At 38.9% G+C, this 22,385-nt stretch overlaps 1 protein-coding gene across 2 annotated transcripts in view; it reads left to right on the top strand.

Annotated features, from left to right (window-relative positions):
- The window catches only part of LOC100759871 (collagen alpha-2(V) chain), a 136,133-nt gene that overhangs the window by 35,792 nt on the left and 77,956 nt on the right, over positions 1–22,385 (top strand). Inside the window, exon 1 of one of the 2 annotated variants that reach the window (XM_035440936.1) lies at positions 20,831–20,835. The exons of the other annotated variant lie outside the window; for it this stretch is intronic. The gene's annotated coding sequence lies outside the window, so the exon portion shown is untranslated. Of the gene's footprint in view, positions 1–20,830; positions 20,836–22,385 lie in introns of those variants that run through there. 2 annotated transcript variants of the gene reach the window in all.

Raw genomic sequence — 22,385 nt, 5'->3', positions numbered from 1 at the left:
CTTTTTTCCATTGTATAGATTTAGCACCTTTGTCAAAAATAAGGTATCCATAGGTGCGTGGGTCGATATCAGGGTTTTCAATTCGATTCCATTGGTCTATCAGTCTATTTTTGTGCCAATACCAAGCTGTTTTCAGAACTATGGCTCTATAGTAGAGCTTGAAGTCGGGGATGGTGATGCCTCCAGAAGATCCTTTATTGTAAAGAGTTGTTTTGGCTATCCTGGGCTTTTTATTTTTCCATATAAAGTTGAGTATTGTTCTTTCAATGTCTGTGAAAAACTGTGTTGGGATTTTGATGGGGATTGCATTGAATCTGTAGATTGCTTTTGGCAGGATTGCCATTTTTACTATGTTAATTCTACCTATCCATGAGCATGGGAGATCTTTCCATTTTCTGGTATCTTCTTTAATTTCTTTTTTTAAAGTCTCAAAGTTCTTATTGTACAGATCTTTTACTTTTTTGGTTAGTGTTACCCCAAGATATTTTATGTTGCTTGTGGATATTGTGAAAGGTGATGTTTCCCTGATTTCTTTCTCATTGGATTTATCATCTGTATATAGTAGGGCTACTGATTTTTTTGAGTTAATTTTGTATCCTGCTAACTTGCTGAAGGTGTTTATCAGCCGTAGGAGTTCCCTGGTAGAGTTTTTCGGGTCACTAATGTAGACTATCATGTCGTCTGCAAATAGTGAAAGTTTTACTTCATCCTTTCCAATTTGTATCCCTTTGATCCCCTTTTCTTGTCTTATTGCTATAGCCAGAACTTCAAGTACAATATTGAAGAGATATGGAGAGAGTGGACAGCCTTGTCTTGTTCCTGATTTTAGAGGAAAAGCTTTGAGTTTCTCTCCATTTACTTTGATGTTGGCTATTGGTTTGGTATATATTGCCTTGATCATGTTTAGATATGTTCCTGTTATTCCTGTTCTCTCCAAGATCTTTATCATGAAGGGATGTTGGATTTTGTCAAAGGCTTTTTCAGCATCTAGTGAGATGATCATGTGGTTTTTCTTTTTCAGTTTGTTTATATAGTGGATTACATTGATGGATTTTCGTATGTTGAACCATCCTTGCATCCCTGGGATAAAGCCTACTTGATCATGGTGGATGATTTTTCTGATATGTTCTTGTATTCGGTTGGCCAATATTTTATTGAGTATTTTAGCATCGATGTTCATGAGGGATATCGGTCTGTAGTTCTCTTTCTTAGTCATATCTTTGTGAGGCTTGGGTATCAAAGTGATTGTAGCCTCATAGAAAGAGTTTGGCAATATCCCATCTGCTTCTATTGTGTGGAACAGTTTGAGGAGTACTGGAATTAGCTCTTGTTTGAATTTCTGGTAGAATTCTGCAGTGAAGCCATCTGGCCCTGGGCTTTTTTTGGTTGGGAGGCTTTTGATTACTGCTTCTATCTCATTAGGGGTTATAGTTCGATTTAAACTGTTTATCTGATCTTGATTTAATTTTGGTAAGTGATATTTATCCAGAAAGTTGTCCATTTCCTTTAGGTTTTCCAATTTTGTGGAATACAGGTTTTCAAAGTATGACCTAAAGATTCTCTGGATTTCCCCAGTGTCCGTTGTTATGTCTCCCTTTTCATTTCTGATTTTGTTAATTAGCGTGCTCTCTCTCTGCCTTTTGGTTAGTTTGGCTAGAGGCTTGTCTATCTTGTTGATCTTCTCAAAGAACCAACTCTTTGTTTCATTGATTCTTTGTACTGTTTTCCTAGTTTCTACTTTGTTGATTTCGGCTCTCAGGTTGATTATTTCCTGGCGTCTACTCCTCCTTGGTGTGTTTGCTTCCTCTTGCTCTAAAGCTTTCAGTTGTTCTGTCAATTCTCTAATGTGACTTTCCTCCAGTTTCTTCATGTGAGCACTTAGTGCTATGAACTTCCCTCTTAGCACTGCTTTCAGGGTGTCCCATAAGTTCGGGTATGTTGTGTCTACATTCTCATTAAATTCTAGAAAGTCTTTGATTTCTTTTTTTATTTCTTCCTCAACCCAGGAATGGTGCAATTGGGAGTTATTCATTTTCCACGTAAATGTAGGTTTTCTGCAATTCGTATTGCTGTTGAATTCTAGCTTTAATGCATGGTGGTCTGATAAGATACAGGGGGTTATTTCAATACTTTTGTACCTGTGGAGGTTTGCTTTGCTGCCAACTATGTGGTCAATTTTTGAGAAGGTTCCATGTGGCGCTGAGAAGAAGGTATATTCTTTTGTGTTTGGATGGAATGTTCTATAGATATCTGTTAAACCCAGTTGTGTCATAACTTCTTTCAGATCCTTTGTTTCTTTGTTAAGTTTCTGTCTAGTAGTTCTGTCCAGTGGTATAAGGGGGGTGTTAAAGTCTCCTACTATAAGTGTGTGTGGTTTTATGTGTGGTTTGAGCTTTAGTAATGTTTCTTTTACAAAAGTGGATGCTTTTGTATTAGGGGCATAGATGTTCAGGATTGAGACTTCATCTTGATGGACTTTTCCTGTGATGAGTATGAAATGCCCTTCTTTATCTCTTTTGATTGCTTTCAGTTTAAAGTCTAATTTGTTAGATATTAGTATTGCTACCCCAGCTTGTTTCTTGAGCCCATTTGATTGGAAAATCTTTTCCCATCCTTTTACTCTGAGGTATCGCCTGTCTTTGAATTTGAGGTGTGTTTCTTGTAAACAGCAGAAGGATGGATTCTGTCTTCGTATCCATTCTGTTAGCCTATATCTTTTTATGGGTAAGTTAAGACCATTGACATTCAGGGATATTAACGTCCATTGTTCATTGGTTCTTCTTAGTTTTGGATTTATTGTTGGTGGTATCATTGCGTGTGGATTTTGCCCTTCTGTTTCTTTTTGTGTTTGGTGAAATTCGATTAACTACTGCCAGTGTTTTTGTGAGTGTAGTTATGTTCGTTGGGTTGGAGTTTTCCTTCCAGAGCCTTCTGTAGTGCTGGATTTGTTGATATGTATTGTTTAAATCTGTTTTTGTCGTGGAATATCTTGTTTTCTCCATCTATAGTGATTGAAAGTTTTGCTGGGTACAGTAGTCTGGGTTGACATCCATGCTCCCTTAGTGCTTGTAGGGTATCTATCCAAGACCTTCTGGCTTTCAGAGTTTCCATTGAGAAGTCGGGTGTGATTCTGATTGGTTTGCCTTTATATGTTACTTGGCCTTTTTCCTTTGCTGCTCTTAATATTTTCTCTTTATTCTGTAGATTTGGTGTTTTGATTATTATGTGTCGGGGGACTTCTTTTTGTGGTCCAGTCTGTTTGGTGTCCTGTAAGCTTCTTGTACTTTCATAGGCATATCCTTCTGTAGGTTGGGGAAGTTTTCTTCTATGATTTTGTTGAATATGTTTTCTGTACCTTTGAGCAGTATTTCTTCACCTTCTTCTACACCTATTATTCTTAGGTTTGGCCTTTTTACGGTGTCCCATATTTCCTGGATATTTTGTGTTAGGGTTTTGTTGGACTTGAGGTTCTCTTTGGTGGATGAATGTATATCCTCTAGCGAGTCTTCAGTGGCTGAGATTCTCTCTTCCATCTCTTGAATCCTGTTGGATACACTTACATCTTTAGTTCCTGATCGTTTATCCAACCTTTCCATTTCCAACATGGTCTCATTCTGTGTTTTCTTTATTGTGTGTATTTCAGCTTTCATGTTTTGAACTATTTCAAGAGCTTCCTTCACTTGCTTGGATGTTTTTTCTTGGCTTTCTTTAGATTCTTTAAGAGATTTATTTATTTCTTGAATTTTTTGGTTTGTCTTTTCCTCCAATTCATTTAATTTTTTGTTTGCTTTCTCTTCTATTTCTTTAAGGGATTTTCTTGTTTCCTCTTTAAAGGTCTCTATCAACTTGCTGAGATAATTTTTGAGGTCCATCTCATCTTCATGCTCTGTGTTGGGCTTTTCAGCTCTTGCCGGAGTGGAGTCCCTAGGTTCTGGTGGTGTCATGTTGGTCTTTGTGTTGTTGAGTGAAATCTTATTCTGTCTTCTCCCCATATCCTTTTAGTGGGTGCGGGTGGGTTCTCTCTATCTCCTCTTGTGGCCCAGTGGTGTGTGGGGGCTAGGAATTCGATGTCCACAACTCTAGATGATCTCGACGCTCCTGGTGGTCTCCTCGCTAGTTCCTAGTTTCTCGGTCGTTCGGCGGAATGGAAGAGTGGGGTGCTACCAGATTTGGGGCACAGGGAGCTCCTCCCTGCCTGGGCTTGTCTGGCCCAAGCCGGCAGGCTCAGGCGGGGGTGGTGGGATGGGGGTGGTGGGGTGTTCTGGCCTGGGGTCGGGAGCGGGCAGGAGCTCACTCACCTAGTTCCAGGTCAGTCTGCGGCGGCGGAATGTAAGAATGGGGTGCTAGCAGATTGGTGGGGCAGGGGGCTCCTCCCTGTCTGGGCGTGTCTGGCCCAAGCCGGCAGGCTCAGGCGGGGGTGGTGGGATGGGGGTGGTGGGGTGTTCTGGCCTGGGGTCGGGAGCGGGCAGGAGCTCACTCACCTAGTTCCAGGTCAGTCTGTTGCGGCGGAATGTAAGAATGGGGTGCTAGCAGATTGGTGGGGCAGGGGGCTCCTCCCTGTCTGGGCGTGTCTGGCCCAAATAGCAGATTGGTGGGGCAGGGGGCTCCTCCCTGTCTGGGCGTGTCTGGCCCAAGCTGGCAGGCTCATGCGGGGGTGGTGGGATGGGGGTGGTGGGGTGTTCTGGTCTGGGGTCGGGAGCGGGCAGGAGCTCACTCACCTAGTTCCAGGTCAGTCTGCGGCGGCGGCTGTTTCATGGTTTTGTTGCAATTGTAAGTACTATTGTATTTCCAAATTCATTAGTATTAAAAACAAACTTTCTGATGAGGGTGTACATATGCATGTGTGTAACTGTGTGACATATAGTGGATTTTGTTGTTAGGTTATTTGAAAACTCCAAAGTATTATATAGCATATATATCTAAAAATATCCATGCATATTGTGTATGCATATATATTTTTGTTTGACTTTAATCTGAGTATTATTGCAAAGATTATATTGAAGCCACCACTTTTCCTTATGAGGGTAACCTATACCGCCATTAACAAGCCCCGTTTTGTAACTCAAAATTTAGAATAAAAAGAGCCTCATTATTTCTCTCTTCTTTCCCTTGAAGAAAATACAGCATTTGATCTCTTAACTCTGTAAAAGTAATCAGTTTCCCATCCATTCTTTCATGAAATCACAGTTTTTCGTAGGGGCAAATTGTTTCTTCCTTTTATCTGTGTTTGGTTTTTGAATTACTAGGAAAACTCTCCAGAACGTTCTTGCACTCTGTTTCCTGAGGCCCCAGCTTCCTCCACAGCAGCAGAGGTTCTGCTTGGGAGGAATGCTTCTGAGTATCCACGCCCATCTTACCACCATCTGCTCTGCAGATGAGCCACACAGCATTGTTTTTTGCTCTTTCTTCAAGGTCTGAAAAACAGATTGGAAGCAAAATTCTAACCCAGTGATGCTTAGCAAATTAATCTTCATACTTGCATGAAGTTGCTCAGGAATTTCATCCATGAGCTCCGTGTTTATTTCAAGAATGAACACATCACACCTACGAGTACCATCTGCAGGACATTTTCCTGCTGTGTGACATTGCCATTCTTTTTCTGCAGCCTAGCTAGATCTCACACCTTTTCTAAGTCAGGGTTAAGTGCTGCTCTTCTGTGAAGTCTCTCCTCTGTCTTATTCCATAGATCTCTTTCATTACCCAAAACTGTTTTACACAGCATTGGTGTTTATAATTGCTTAAATGCCTTGTCTGTTTAATCATACTGTAATTAGCCTGATAGCAGGAATTTTTATTTTTTTAATTTTGTTTTGCAGTCCCAAAACAAGGAACATAGGCCATTCTGTAACCAGTTGCTGAAATGATACTACACCAATGCCTTTGAAGAAACCTGATTATAACAGAGTAAATTATAGGATTAAGTCTGTAAAAAAAAATGCAGTCAGAAATTTAGGAAGTGGTATAACTTTCTTTTATTCTAGACAACTGGGCATAGAGGAACACTGTGAAAACACACACAAGAAACAACCAAACCAGACAGTAGTCACAACTTCAAGCTAGGTCTCATTGTACAATAAGATGGGGAAGAAACTCTGGATCAAATGTCAGCTCCCAGTGGCTACTGGGAGCCTCTGAGAGTTTACAAAATTCCCCATAATTCCTCAGTCCTTCACCAAGACAGGTGAAGCAGGTGAAGGGCTCAGTGGATTAGGAGGCAGATAATATTGCATACTCTGTGTGGTAGGAAGCTAGAGGCCAAGTATCTGGGAATTTATTTGTCACATTGGGAGAAAAATCTAAGTAATTCTTGCTGATGTGAATATAGGTTTTGAGTTGGCACAGGAAACTGATCTTAATGAGAACTGATCTTAATAGTCCAGAGAATGCGGAAGTGACAACAGTAGGAGAGCAACAGACACGGCCTGTAAGGTGTGAATATCAAGATGGAGGGCATGACATAATTCACACTGTGAGGATGAATTTGTTATCAGGACAGACTGTGTTTGGGTACAAGAACTGAGGCTTAGAGAAGGTGACATGGCTGACATGCCATTTAAGAAGACAATTTTAATGGCTACATTGAAAATAGATGGCAGGACAGTTACAGAAAAATATCTGTATGTCTGTGGTATTAAACACTGAAAAAATGGAGAAACAAGTAAGGCAAAATACACACAACTTATTTGGTTGACTCTGTAAGCTTGCCATCTGGGAAAGAGTACTTAGGAAATTAAGGGGGTGGAATAAATAATGGTAACTATTATCTTTTCAATGGATATCTATTAATAATACTTATTTTTATAAGGTTACCATTTGTTAAGATTCTCATGAGCACAGTGAGTTATTAGGCCCAATACGGTACATCCTTATAAATAAAGCAAGGACTATTGTAATGGCATTAGCAATATTTTCTTAACGTAAGCTTCAAGTATTATTTTAATAGAATCATTTGCTTTACTCCATTTACAAACTCTATGTCATGCGCTAACTTCATACTTAACCACATCCTGAACTCCTGTGGTTCACATATGTATTTCCTGAAGTGTGACTCTAGTCAGCAGTGGCCCATGGGGAAATTTTAAAGAGCAGATGTTTTAAGTTTCCATATTATGTTTGCCCGTATGCTAGAGAAAACTATATAAATGATCAAATTTGAGATTATTTCACATTCTGCATTATATGGAAGCCAATAAGTGTATCTTCCATATTATGTTTGCCCGTATGCTAGAGAAAACTATATAAATGATCAAATTTGAGATTATTTCACATTCTGCATTATATGGAAGCCAATAAGTGGTGGCACATGCCTTTAATCCCAGCACTCATAAGGCAGAGGAAGGGGGATCTCTGAGTTCAAGGCCAGCCTGGTCTACAGCTAGGATAACTAGGGGTACGCAGAGAAATCCTGTATTGAAAAGCAAATGAAAAAGTATATCTTTAACAAAAAAATACACAAAATAATGGCACCTAATATATACAGATGCACATAAAATTGTAGTAATGGTAAAATAGTGTGAAACATAGAATTAATTTGTGCAGTGTGTGTTTGCCATAAAGGCTAAGCATTTATTATAAAAATAAGATGACTAAGATTTTGTGAGAGGATTATACACTTTTAGACATGTCTAGTGTAAAGAGTAGATTTTCAACAGAAATTATTTTAAACAAGAATAGCTAACATGCAATTTTATCTTTTCTTTCACTATACAACCCCTCTGTGACTACATATTTTAGTGAGTGAGAGAACCAGAAATACTAATAACTCATCCCAGTCAAGTTGGTCCTCTACTTCCTATGATTCACACAGCCCAGCTAAAGTCCCAGAAGAATGGACTCCTTGTGTCACATAGAGAAAACTCTGAGAATTGGCTCCCCCTTAACTCCTTGTGTCACAGAGAAACAGCTCTGAGAATGGGCTCTCCATTAGCTTGGTAAAATCATTTTGCCTCAAGAGCTCTAATCTCTTTATCTGTAAAGTAGGAAACTAATTTCTGCTTCAGTTTGGTATAAGCATGGATCAGATAAGATATGAAAAAAGCACATATGCATATGTGACCCGATCAGTATTAGTACTGCAGGCTGAGAGCGTCTGAGAGTGCCATTTCCTTTTTCTCATATACTGTTCATATGTTTCCAACTGTGACTCCACACCAAGGAATTTGGAGTCATAGTTGACGTTACCATCTGCCCACTGGGCCTCTTATAGTCTCCACTTTGCCAAGCTCACAGTAAATGTCTCCTAAAGGAAATGCATAGAGCTACTTTGTAGTTCATTTTAAATAAAATAATAATGATTATCATTAAAATACTTTAAAAGCAAGGTATGCTTTTGGTGCATTTTAAGAAGATTGGTTTGTTTTTGAGCTGGAAACTTACCGTGTAACTTAAGGTGGTCTCCAATTCAAAAATCTGCTTGTGTCATCCTCCCAAGTTCAATGCCAGCCCTGAAATAGAATAAAGGTTTGGGCCAGCTAACAAGGCGTGTGTGTGGAGTACTTAATGGCTGAAAATGGATTTTCATGCAGCTCCTCTCATTGCCTTTGACATAAGAATTGTTAAATGGACTTTTCTCATCGAAAGAACAGGGCCTAAGATAGATGGCTTCTTCTAGGTTTCCCTGATGGTAATTCTAGTTATATTGAAAATTATGACTGTATCTTCCAATGATGGAACCCGGTTCATATCTTATACATCAAACCTTTACAAGGACAGGTAGCATTTAGTAAAAAAAGGAGGGGAGAGAGTCAAGATAGAAACCTAAAGGAAAGTAATGAAGTTTAATTCTCTGGCCATCGCTTGGCAGTCTTTGACTAATTTAAACCCCATTCTTCTCTTCTATGCTGTGTGCACACCTGAATGCACACCTACAAAGTTTCAGCATCCTTTTACTAGCTCCTGGAACCCACAGTGTCACTGCTATGTCCAGCTCTCTGTTCAATAAACACAGTCATTGTTGTGTCAAATGTGGCTTCCGCCTTACAGTGTATTAATACATAGAACACTTCCTTAATCTAAATTGGAAAAAAGGAAACAAGGAAACATACCTGTCAGGAGAAGGTGCTGGAGTGGGAATCATAAGGGCTTAGTTCAGCCTTGGGGCCTGTGTCACAATTTTTATGCCTTAAAGCACCAGAGTATATGTTTTTTTTTCTATTCTATGTGCACTTTATGGTGTATTTATAAGCCAAAGTGATATTGTTTTGGTAATAATTTTTTAACTTAGAAATTTATCTTTATTTCTATGTTTGTAAATACCTGGGCAGTTTTGAATGCTAACTAATTATACTTTAAATATGCTTCAATAGCTGGTCATTAAAAAATGCACTTCTTGAAAACATATCCTAAATAAAATGTCTTAGGATGAAGTCTTCAGGCTGAATTTTTTTGCTTAAATATTTGGATTGGCTCACAGTATAAATTTTCCAAGGGCACTCCAGACCCAATTCTCACCCTTCCAAACATCATATTCAGAAGTAATGAACTAATATTGATACTTCATTGTTAATAAACAACCTTTATTTATGTTTCTTTGGCTTTTAGCTCATGACCTTTCCTGTCTGAGGAGCCCAGGCAATACCACATCGAATTTGATGAGAGTATTTCCTTAGGTGTCCTTTGGATGTGACAGTTTACCAACCTTTCTTTGTTTTCATGAGTTGGAAAAGCTGGGGAGAGCTAATGAGGACTTTTGTAGAATGTCACTCAGTTGGGATTTTTTTTTCTTTTTTTTTTTTTTTTGTCATGAATAGACAGGTGTGTGAGTATTTGGGAGGAAACTTTCACAGGTAAAGTACAATAGTTGACTGCCAGCATAATTTACAACAATGATGTTAGACTTGAACACCTCATTTCTGTAATGGTTACCAGTTGTTTTCCCTTTAATTTACTAGTTCTCTCCATACTGTGCTCTAAGAAAGGACTCAGTGTGAACAGCCCATATTGAAAAGAGTAGAGTAGTTGCCCTCAATCTCCTTAAAGTTGTAGTATCACAAAAATTATTTGAAATTCTTTGTGAGTTATTTATCTATTTGTTTATTTGTCAGTATGGATTCTTAGATACTTATTTATGTTTTAGAACTGTTGGATTCTATGTCCCTGTGACTAAACCCCATCCTGTATGCCACTCTTTTGAATTCAGACATAACTCTATCATATGTAACCCCTTTCAAATTTTCCTTTTTTCAAATTTTCTTTTTTGACATTCCAATATGATCCATTTTATGTATTTCTCAGCCTAGTCCTAAGATCTTTCATTTCTTCAATGTGGCCCTGCATCTTCTATTGAGGGATGATATTAAAAGTCACAATCTATGATCTAGGTGTATCTTGCTTCTGTATCTACTTAGCTGTGAGAATGAAGATGTGTTTGTCTATATTCATAGACACATAATTATTTCAGTGAGCTATACAGTTATTAAAATTTAGGAAACAGACACAGTAAAATGACCTAGACTTTGGCATTTCACAGGAAATCACTAAAGGAAATAAACCAGGCCATGTTAATGGACAGTAAAACTAGGTAGAGGTTAGAAAGAATATGAGGAGAATGTACCATAAGTCAAATGTTTCTATCTGGAGTCTTGGGCTGGATATGTCTGCCCAAGCATTTTGTTTGGCTCATGGAAAACTTTGTAAACAATTTGAATTGCATCACTGAGTAAAAATACAGTGGGATGTCAAATGTAATGCTCCCTTTTAGATGCTCTGAGCTTTGTCAGGCCTGAGACTCCCACACCTGTGCTGTCTATTTGCCAATTGTCTTCCACTTATTGGCAGTGCCAACCTTAGTGAGGACCACACAAGCACCTCTTTTCCAGAAGATTTACTCATCCCCTCATCCAACTCACCATCTCCTGTGCACTGGGAGCCAACTCAGGCCCCAAATGCTCATGAACTATTGCTTCTATTCCAATATGAAAGAAAGGAAATTATGTTTTTGAGCCCATGGCTAACAAATTTGGAAAATGAGAAAAATAATTTCATTTGTCTAAGTGAATGATATCCATATTTAAGTAAAATTGTGAACTCTATTGAGATACTACATGCAATTCCAGTACTAAATAAACATTTCTCAGTAGATTTTAACTTCTGCCCAAATCCTGGTTCTCAAATGATAATCATGAGTCTGCCTTCTTAGCCACTCCTTCAAAATTGCATAAGTAATATGAATCAACATAAAAGTTGGATCTGGAGGGCTGGAGAAACAGATTAGAGGGTGTTGCTCTTGCAAAGAACCTGATTTCAGTTCCCAGACCCATGTCACGCAGTTGATAACTCTGTGTAACTCAAGCTCCAGAGGAGCCAATACCTCTGGCCTCCAAGAGCACCTGCAACATGTACATATACCTGTATAGAGAATTAAAAACACAGAATTACATACCTACCCAGAATTGAAAATAATGAACCTTTAAAATTTGAATTTGTATTGGCCTGATAAATATGCTGTCATTATAAGAGCTACATATTAAAATGCTAGAAGATATTTCTTATGTGAAGATAGAATTTTATTTTTGACAATTTTTTTTGTATATCTTGAAGTATACTGTACCCTGTAAAAGGCCAGTTATCTACCTCACACACTTTAACTACATCTAAAGGCTGAGACTTGTGGCTTTGTAGAGAGTTTGGTTAGTTTTAAGGCTGACAGCAGGAAGCAGTGGAGTGCTCATAGTGCATGAATATGGCCCTACATTCATTCCCCAACACTGCAAAGCAAAACAGCAAAGCAAACAACCCCAAGATAGGCCAATTTACCTTTACTGAGAAAGGATATGAATTAAGAAAAAGGTATTAATTATAACAAATGTTTCTGACATGCTAAAGATATAAACTATTGTACTTGACATTTGACTTCTGCCCTAGCAAATATTATGAAACAATAAAAATCTGAGCCATCAATAGTCAAAGTGCAAATGAAATCCAGATTGTGAGAATCTGGGAGTGAAGCAAGCTGGCAGCTCCCCAATTGTTACTGACTGATCTAAATTAAGCATATTTTACAAGACAATGGGCTCACAATATGATGCAAAAAGGTATTGTAGTTAAGTGTAGTTAAAAAGGGGATGAATTTAGTTAAATTCAAAGTATTAAAATAAATGTAGCATAAAGTAAAAAAGTCACTTGTAGTTAGACAACATTAAAATGTATGTCAAGTATGGAAACTCGGCTTTCTTCTTTCCTAGCCTCCATACTAGTGTATAATGTGCTAGGATTGTATTTCAGAATGCTCATATTTATCTCTCTGCATATATGGATATACAAACATAAAGTTTCACCATGTTTGCATACATATATAGTTTTATGTGCTTATAATATTTATAAAAAGAACAAAATCTATAGCTGCCAATGTATAGGTATTGCTATAAAAGACAATGTCTATATACATAATACATAGATATAAAAACTATATACAAATATACATTTATCTTTTACCTAGACACGTCGTACAACAATAATGCTTTCAGGAGATTTTAATTAACTCTCTTGAAACTGTGTTTGAGGGTTAATTACATCTAAGATGTAAAACACAACTATGGTTAGCATGTCGAAAGTTCTTAATAAATGGTAGCTTCCTCTCACCACTGCCAATTTAAACAAGACATTTAAATTCACACATTTTTTTATTTTACTGTCAATTATGAAGTTATTGAAGAGACCAGTATTGAGTGTTCATTTGCTCATTATTTGACATTAACCTGAAAAATTTTACAGGTTTTTGGATTCGGCTTTAGTGTTTGCAATCTAAGAACAACTGGAAAGCTAAGATTAGTCTGTGCATTCTTCACAATAAAACACTAAGTTTTGGTTTTTACACCACTGTTTGTAAGCAACAGTCATGACACCAATGCATGGGGTTCATCAGAAGTCATTGCACTGCCTCTTTTGTGAGTGGAAGTGGTAGTTCTCTTACTGGGGGAGGCATTGGCCATTGAATGGAACACTCAAAGTGCTTGGGTTACTGTTACAAACCCCCAACTGCATGTAAGACAATAATTGTCCATAAACCATTTCAGTCATAATTTACAAATAACTCAAATATCTAGGCTTGGGAAGAAGAAGTTTCATATTGGGTTGAGATTATAGCATATGACCATCTGTGGTAGGTTCTATTTAGTTGTCTAGCCTAAATTAAAATTTAATTACTTAAAATTAAATTTTAAATCAACCCTTCTTTCTTACCTTATTTGAATGTACCTATATTTGTAAGTTGAAATAGAAAATGGAAATAGGCAAGTCAGGAAAATTCCTATAATTGAAGATTTATTTTATAGAATATAACATCATTCTATTTTATCTGTTGTGTCTGTCTGTCTGCCTGCCTGCCTGCCTGCCTGCCTGCTGTCTCCCTCTCTCTCTTTCATCTGTCTTTTCCAGATAACCCAGTGTTGTGGCATTGGACTATAGCACTGTCTTCAGTGGAAAGATTACTTTGGAAGCTTTGCAACTAATGCTTCTTCAAATGTATGAATTTGCAGCTTCATGCAGGAGATAGAGGTAAAAAGAGAAGCTTGGTATTAGAGTAAAGCTTCAGGCAGAGTTTCCCTGATTCTCCATCCATTCTTTCATCCAATGTTAAGGGATGTACTTAGAAGTGTTTTTATAAAACAATTCACTTAATTTTTCTGGAATCTGTCTGTGGCTGTTGCTTTGTAATACTTTGATTCCAGAAAGGTGTTTTATGTATAATTCAAACACTTCATGCACTGAATGCAAATTTACTTTATGAAGAATTATTGAAAAATATATACTATAATAGAGTCCAGGAAGTTGTCAACCAGTTTTGTTTACATTGTCAGTTACCATAGAGGACATTTCAGGCTGAAGCTATAAATTACTATTGCTTCTATAAAACTGTCTGACTGGAGGGAGGATGTAGTGTTAGGTGTGGGACACATACTAATAACTATAACTGGGATGTAGAAAATCCCAAATACAGCCACCTTTGTGGATTCAGACAAACCTGGTCAGTGCACCGATTAGTTTAGTCAATTTCACACAACCCTGAGTCAGTTGGGAAAAGGGAACCTCAACTGAGGAATGGCCTCTACTAGACTGGTCTGTCAGCATGTTTGTTGGTCATTTTCTTGATTAGTGTTGATGTTGGAGGGTATGGGCCACTGTGGGTGGTGCCCCCCTGATGGCTGAGGACCCAGGGTTATGTTAGAAAACAAGCTACTAAATAGATTTTGCCATGATCTTTGGATCAGTTCATGTCTCTAGGTTTCTGCCTTGGGTTCCCAGGATGATGGACTGTCACTGGGAAGTTCAAAATGAAATAAACCCTTTCCTCCTCAAGTTGCTTTGTGTTATTGTTTTGTGACATCAACTGAAAAGCTAACTATGGTTGTCAGCATGTGATTTCAATATATTTTTCTTGATATTTTGGGAAGGTTGAGGGGCTGTATCCTCAATAGACTGACATGTAGGAGCAGAGTTCAAGTGCATTTCCCCAGTCCCTTGTTCAGAGAGCCTAGCCCCCCACATCTCCACCCTGGTTGCCCCAAAAATAAAGAAATAGGGCATGAACTCTTCAGGGCAGAGCAAGGCAGTGTGTTTTCTTTTTCTTTCTCTCTCTCTCTCTCTTTCTTTCTTTCTTCCTTCCTTCCTTCCTTCCTTTCTTTTGCAGATTTTTTTATTTGAATTAGAAACAATTTTTTTTTTACATGTCAATCCCAGTTCCCTCTCCCTCTCCTCCTCCCCTACCACCCCATCAACTAAAACCCTACCTATCACATATCTTTTCTGTTTTCCTTGGAGGGTGAGGCCTTCCATATGGGGTCTTCAGAGTCTATCGTATCCTTTGGGATAGGGCCTAGGCCCGCCCCCCATGTGTCTTGGCTTAGGGAGTATCCCTCTATGTGGAATGGGCTCCCAAAGTCCACACCTATGCTAGGGATAAGTACTGAACTACTACAGAAGGTCCTGTAGATTTCTGAGGTTTCCTCACTGAAACCCATGTTCCTGGGGTCTGGATCAGTCCCATGCTGGTATCTCATCTATCAGTCTGGGGACAGTGTGTTTTCTTATACAAAATATAATTTCGGAACTTCTGTTTTGACACTGACACTTAGGTGGTGGGTTGCATGTCTTTCTACTTGCTGCCCTTCTTTCCCCTCTTCTGTTGATAGGACTGACTGACCCTTCTTAGCTCATAGTAGGCTGCCTTTCAGATTTGCTGTGTAGATCCTTAACCACTCTTCTGATAAACTTCTGTGTTCTTTTTCTAGCATCCCTGGGGATTCAATCTTGTCACTTGTCATTTTTCTGCTCCCTGAAGTAAAGGCATTCAAGATATCACATCACCAAAATGAAATCCAGTCCTGCAGTATTAGCTTAAACTCTATGTTTGGAGGCAGCCAGGGCTCTCTGACATTTTGTCTGCTTCCGACCAAAGCAATCTCTACCACCATGTCCAAATGCATTCCATCCTGGACATCTTAATCTCTGAGTAATTGCTTGTGTACTTCCTGAGTTATTATCTCTGACACTCCTTGACAGTAATACTTGGGCACAGTTGATATTAATTTATTGCTTTGACAATGAATCAGCTGAGGAGTTAGCATTATATAAAATGCATTTTATTCCTATATCTTTTGTTATTTTACTTTCATTGTTTTTTAGTCCTATTATTCTTTCCAAAGAATGTTAGTGGTATGTGGTTAAAATTAAATGCAGTTATACTGTTAGAAAACTAAGATGGCTTTAACTTAACACTGAAATTCGTGGGTAATGTGTTTTTCATCTCTAAAAGTGTACAAAATTCATTTTCTCTGATTAACAAAGTTTTTAAAGTGTACAACTAAGTTTGTAATCTTTCCCAGAATGTTTTCATAGGTTTATTTCTTTCTTTGATGTTATGAAGTTGTCCGTACAAAAATGACACTGTTATTCAGGAATGTTGATGTGGTAGGAAACTTCTACTTATGTCTCTAGAATCTAGGCCATGATGACATATCATAAAAATAGATGCAAAATGTGGCTGCTCTTGCCTCTTGGTGTCCATGAGGTTGCTTAATCACACGTCTGTACATGTCAGCAGTTAATTTTTTCAAAAGTAGATGTTAGTATATGATGATCAAATGGAGTGACATAATACCAATAATATAATAAATTATTTATCATTCTCAGAACTAACCCCTGTTCAACATTTATTTGTCATTACATAAAATTATTATTTGAAATATTCAAGTATTATTTATTGATTTACACATAGAATCCTTTCCTCTAGTTTGTTTTCCCAAGTATAAGAGGCAAATTTAATTCAGAGGAAAAAACCTCTTGGAATGACTTCAATTTTATTAAAACACATTTGAATATTGATACTTGTCAACAATGCCTTAATGCACATTTCATTAGATTTGCTAGAGTTTCATCTTTTTAGACAAAAGTAGGTATGATCAGGGTGTCTTTTTCTGAAATCAATTTCACACACACAGAATTTTGTGTTTTCCCATGGTTAATGGATACAGTGCTCCCAGATGGCTTTCCAACCCCCAACAGAAGAGACAGGAAAGAGAGACTGGAAAAACCACATGTCTATTTTCTGGGGGGCAGTTTAAATACCCTGTGGGAGTGGTCTTGAGCATCTCTGGAGGAAGGGTCATCATTTGGTGGCTTTCTGAGATGCGGCAGGGTTTGCGGGAGGGGGGGCTTGGGTGGAACTTCCACCATAACATTCCAGACTCTTTGGGTATATGGATGCCAGGGGCTGGGGTGAAGCATCCACCATAATGTAGACAACACAGGCTGGGCCTAGCCCTCAGCCTTCCAGAGCTGGCAATTCCCACCATCAGTTTTCTATAAGGCCTTGTTAAGTTCATTTGTGTGACATGTTTTTCTTGAGGTTTCTTTTTATGTGTGGTCAATTCTACCCTGTGATAAAACACACTGGGGGACCGTAGAAGCATGCAGGCACTCTGGGAGACCTTTGCAACCTACCTTCACACCAGAAGCTCACTGACCTGATAGAAACCAGATCTTTGCAGAGTTGTCTTTGAACTTACTGAACACTCTTGGCCAGTAAAGGACTTTTTGACTTCAGAATTTTTTACTTTACAGAGTGTTCAGGATGGTGGTAGCTGTCACCAGCAGGCTTTCCTATGGAAAATACCAGTTAGAGTTTATCTCTGTTGCCACAAAGAGCAGCCAGGAAAAGCCCTCAATGAAAATGATCATACTGGGGCATGACAATCATCTGCTTCCTCCATTTAATGGAAAGGACATCATTGGAAGAAGAGCTTGTTGTGAGGGAAATGGTAACCATCTGCACCCAAACTATGAGGAAAGCGTCAAATAAACAGAACTTTCCAGACTCAAAGCAAAAAATAGAATCAGTAGGAGCAGGAGATAGGAATAAGTATTAAAAAAAAACCCCAGGAAACAACAACAAAAAATACCCCTCTGTGTTTCTGATTGAGAGCTGAGTTTGAGAAGCAGCAAGTTAAAATTAAGGCTAAATTTAAAATGAAATTAAAAACCTTCAATTTGAGAGATACACTGTGTTTAAAATCAAAAAACACATATAATTCTCATGGGACTGAATTTCAGTGAAATGTTTGAATTAAGGAAGTAAAAGATTATAAATATATGGTCTTAAAAATAACCTGAAGTTTTAAATGGCTCTGAAAGACAACCTGTCTTCCTATCCCACAAGCAGGAGCATCCACTCTTTAAAATTATAACTGGCAAAATATGGGTTATGTTGGCAGAAATCTCAGAAGACTCTTCATCACTCAAGAGCCTCTTGTCAAGATACCTTGTAATTAGCTCCACAAGTCTCCATCTGTGACGATGTTAAACACAGGTGAATTGCTCTGGGCAAGTTGCTCAGGTATTGTGATGTTAACGGAATCAATTAATTGCTATAGCGGCTTTGTAGCTTTGTTCAGTATCACACACTAACTCAGAGACATTCTTGCCCTGCAGAAAGCATGGTCTTCCTCTTCCCTACCCTTGTCACTTATGCACTTGAAATATGAAGGTTTAGGTTTGTGATATTGTTCAGCACTGAACCAATCCCAGTGTGTCCTGTGGAATGGCAGGATTCCTCCAGCCAGTTATCACAGTCCTATGTGAAGGGGTCTCTGCCCACACACCGTAATGTGACCCTTATTTTCCCTTAGTGGACATTATGATAGGCCCCCTCCTAAAGAGAGCGGCCTCGGGATTCTATTTAAATTTACATAAAAATGGTTGAGTGAGTGAAGAATTTTTATAATTATTTTTGTAACTATTCAATTTGCAGCACAGTTGGAAGAGATGTTGTACTGGGCAAAAGTTTAAGCATAAACTGAGGACCCAAATATTCATTTAACAAAGGCTGCACATCATGTAATTTTTCATGGCCAGAGTGGAAAAAGTAAAAGAACATGAAAAACTTAGGTTTCCCTAATTATTCGGTGTCTTCCTCCTCATTAATGTTTCCCAGTGCCTATTTTACCTGCCAAAATATAACTGAAATCTTAGCAGTTAGGCTGTGAATGTGCCTCTCTCCATTCTTCCTTCTCTTGCTCTGGGGTGACAGTGTCCTACTCTCTCTGAAGATGCACCAAACCAAGCACACCAGTAATCTGTTTCTAATACTCCACACCAGCATTCCTTCCAACACTGTCTCTTTCACCACTACTCAGCCCCCACCTTTCTCTGTAGGATCCGCAGGATCTGGCATTAGCTCAGGATAACCCAAGACCTAGTTAGCACAGACTTATTTACCCCAGAGGGACTGAGGGCAGGGAATGAGAGACAAAGAAAGGGGATAGAGAACTGGGGAGAGGGGCAAAGGAACAAGGGAATGGGTCAGGGGTATTTGTCCTGGAAGGAGGCACAAAAGCCTGCCTCCGGATAGAGAGGAGAGAGAGATGGCACACAGGCAAATGGCAGTTTATAGAGGTAAAAGGATGAGGTGGTTAATTTTAATTGAACATGTTAATTCAGTAAGTCAAAAGGGGTTTTTGAAGCTGACTTCAATAAGTTGATGGCTTGATCTTGTTAGTCAGTCTCAGGAAGAGAAAGTGGCCAAAAATGAAATAGACCTTAGTAGCTAGCTAGCTTTAGGAATGTAATATATCTTTTTTTTTTTTCAAGGCAGAGGAAATGAGCAAGGCTTACCAGAGCCATGTTTGCCATGCTCAGTCTGGCTAGAGTCTGTTCACTTTCTTTCTTGAGATAGGGTCTCTCTACATAGCCCTGGCTGTTCTGGAACTCACTCTATGGCTGGCCTTGATCTCATAGATAGCTGCCTGCCTCAGCCTCCTGAGTGCTAGGATCAAAGGTGTGCCCCACTTTTGTCTCTCTTCTTTTGTTGTGTTTTCTTTTCCCTACTTTACTTGTAATCATACTGACTTATGTATTGTTTCTTTTCAGTTCTCAGCTGATGCAGCACCGCTACCTAAAAGATTAACCCAATCTCCCCACAAAGTGCCATAAACAAGCTGAAGTACACTCCCTGACAATCCACAGTAGTCAGTATGATGCATCATGAGGTGGGACCATCGATCCCACGGCGGGGGACAAACACAGTTACTATAACTGTTGTGTCAAGATCCTTGTCATTATGCATTTTAGCTTCTTATTTTGATGCCTTCTTCATTAGACTATCTCTGTTTGGAATTGTGATGATACATTTTCTAGAGTATAGTTGAAACATGTCCTCAACATTTGCTGGGTTATAAAAGCCATTTATACTCTGTATGCACTGCCTTGGCATTCCTTGCAGAATTCCTCTATCTAATATTTTGGAGGACAGTTTTGTTCCTGACTCTGCCAAGGCCTTTCTAATACCCCTATACAACAACAACACTGTGCTGGATATATTTACTTGAATGCAGAAATTTACATATGTATATATGTTAGAATTTTATATATGTACATTTCCCTCTCTATTCCCTACCCCTCTCAATTACGGAAGTTTTATAGGTACCACTAACTTCTTGGATTGGAACCTGGTGCTTGCTACTTCAGTCTCTGTGATCCAAATGTGCCCTGGTTAGTTGATTCAGTGGGTCATGTTTTCTTGGTGCCTGCCATTACTTCTGACTCCTATAATCTTTCCTTCTCTTATTCCTGGGATTCCCTGAGTTCTCAGGGTGGGGACACAATGGACACCTTCAATTTAGACTTTCTCTCCCCATAACAGACAAGGTCTTTCAAGGAACCTAGAGTTCATGAGCTCAGCTAAACTGAATGGCTAAACTCCAGGGATCCACATCCAACCCCTCAGCACTAGTGTAATAGATGTGCTCTGGTCCAATTTTTGTATGGATGCTGAGGATATGAACTCTAGTTCATGATTGTGCAACTACATTTCACCCACTGAACCATCCTTCAGGTCCTATATGAATGAATTTTAATGAGGTAACTTATCAGTATTTTAGTAGGAGCATGAATTTGATATGAAAACTCCCCATTACACACAGTTTTATCATTGTGAAAATCTATGTATTCTCACATTGAGATAACATTCTTTTTGCTGTCTTTATCATCACCTTTAATGTTTTTTTTTCTTGTTATGGAATATTAGTTTAAAATGTGTTACATTCATTTAAGCTGTGGAATATTTGTTTAATGATGCAAAGATATGTTGCATTCATTTAACTGTGTAAAGCTGTGTTACTTTGTCTGCCTAAAATACCTGACTGCTCAAATAAAGAGTCAAATGGCCAATAGCTGGGTAGGAGAGAGAAATAGGTGGTGCTGGCATGCAGAAATAATAAATAGAAGGAGATAAGAAAGAGGAGTGAGAAAAGGAGAAGGAAAGAGGATGCCAGGGGCACCTCTACCCAGTCATGCAGCCAGCCATAGAAAAGAAGGAAAGAAAGGAACATAGACTAGAGAATGGTAAAAGCACAGAGGTAAAAGGTAGATGGGATAATTTAATAAAAGCTGGCTAGAAATAAGTCAAGCTAAGGTCAGACATTCATTCATAAGTAAGAATAACTCTCCTTGTATTTATTTGGGATCTAGGAAATGTGCCCCCAAAGAGTAAAAAACAACTCCCCCCAAACTGTATTTACTAGCATTTATAACTCTCTTTTATATTTTTAACTTGAAATCTTTAATTACTACTCATATTTACATATCCATCCTGCACCATTCCCTCACCCTCCCAGCCTCCCATGTTCCCCACCAACCTCCCCTACCTATCCCCCAACTCCTTCCCAGGGATAGTGCGGCCCTTCACCAGGGACCTTCAAAGTCTGTCATATTGTTTGGGGGAAGGCCTAGGCCCTCCTTGCTGTAGCTGGGCTGCAATAGTATCCCTCCACAGGGAATGGGCTCCCAAAGTCCATTTGTGCTGTAGGGTTAAAGACTGGCTCCTTTGTTACAGGTCCCATAGACTGTCTTGGCCTCCTAGCTGGCACCTACATTCAGAGGGCTTGGTTCCGTCCAATGCTGTTTCCCCAGCTTTATGACTAGGGTCTCCATGCTTTCACTAGGTCAGGTCAACTGTTTCTGCAGCACCATCTTGGCTCCTTTGCTCATCCCTCCTCCCTCTCCACAATTGGATTCTAGGAGTATGGTTCAGTGCTTAGCTGTTGGTGCCTGTTTCTGCTTCGAACAGCTACTAGACGAAGGCTCTAGGAATGGTAACCAAGGTAGACACCAATCTCATTATAGAGGAAGGGCAAAAATGGCATTTTCTCCACCACTGCTTGGATTCTTAGTTGGGGTCATCCCTGTGGATCCCCTAACATTTCCCCTGTGCCAGACCTCTTTCCATACCTATACTGTCTACCTCTATCAAGGCATCTTCTTTCTTGCCCTCCTCTATTCCTCCCCTGTCTCAGTCCTCTTGTTGTCCTTCCCCTCCCCACCTCCTTCCTCTTAAGTCCAATAATGTTAAATTAAATTAACTTCCAATAAATTTTACAGTTAATTCCTTTAAAAGAATTAGCTTTTAATTTTATGACTTTTTTGGAAACTTTAAATACTAGAGTTTATAGTTCATCATATGTAGGCAGGCATAAGGTTATGGCTTGAAGGGTATATTCACCACACATTTCGTATTCCTTCAACTCCTGACTAAGATAAAGTGTTCAAGGATCACAAAGCCCAGAGCTCATAGGCACAAACAAGCTAATTTTATTGTATAGTATGAGTGAGAACATTGTGAGCACAGGGGAACTGATACTCTGAGGTAGAATAATGTTGAGCACATGGGCACTGATACTCTGAGGTAGAACAAGGTTGAGCAAATGGGCACTGATACTCTGAGGTAGAATAGTGTTGAACACATGGGTACTGATACACTTGCAGCTTGATGTGGAAACAGACAATGATTTCTTGGAGTTCTTAACTCACAGAGAAGTCTAGGAACACACAGATGGGTTTAACGATGCCTACCAATCCAGAACCTACAGACACCTTCTTCTCCTATAGCTGAACCC

Source organism: Cricetulus griseus, chromosome 2, assembly GCF_003668045.3.
Source record: "Cricetulus griseus strain 17A/GY chromosome 2, alternate assembly CriGri-PICRH-1.0, whole genome shotgun sequence".
Taxonomy (NCBI): domain Eukaryota; kingdom Metazoa; phylum Chordata; class Mammalia; order Rodentia; family Cricetidae; genus Cricetulus; species Cricetulus griseus.
The sequence above is the reverse complement of the archived record's forward strand: the minus strand, read 5'-3'. Positions and strand labels throughout refer to the sequence as shown.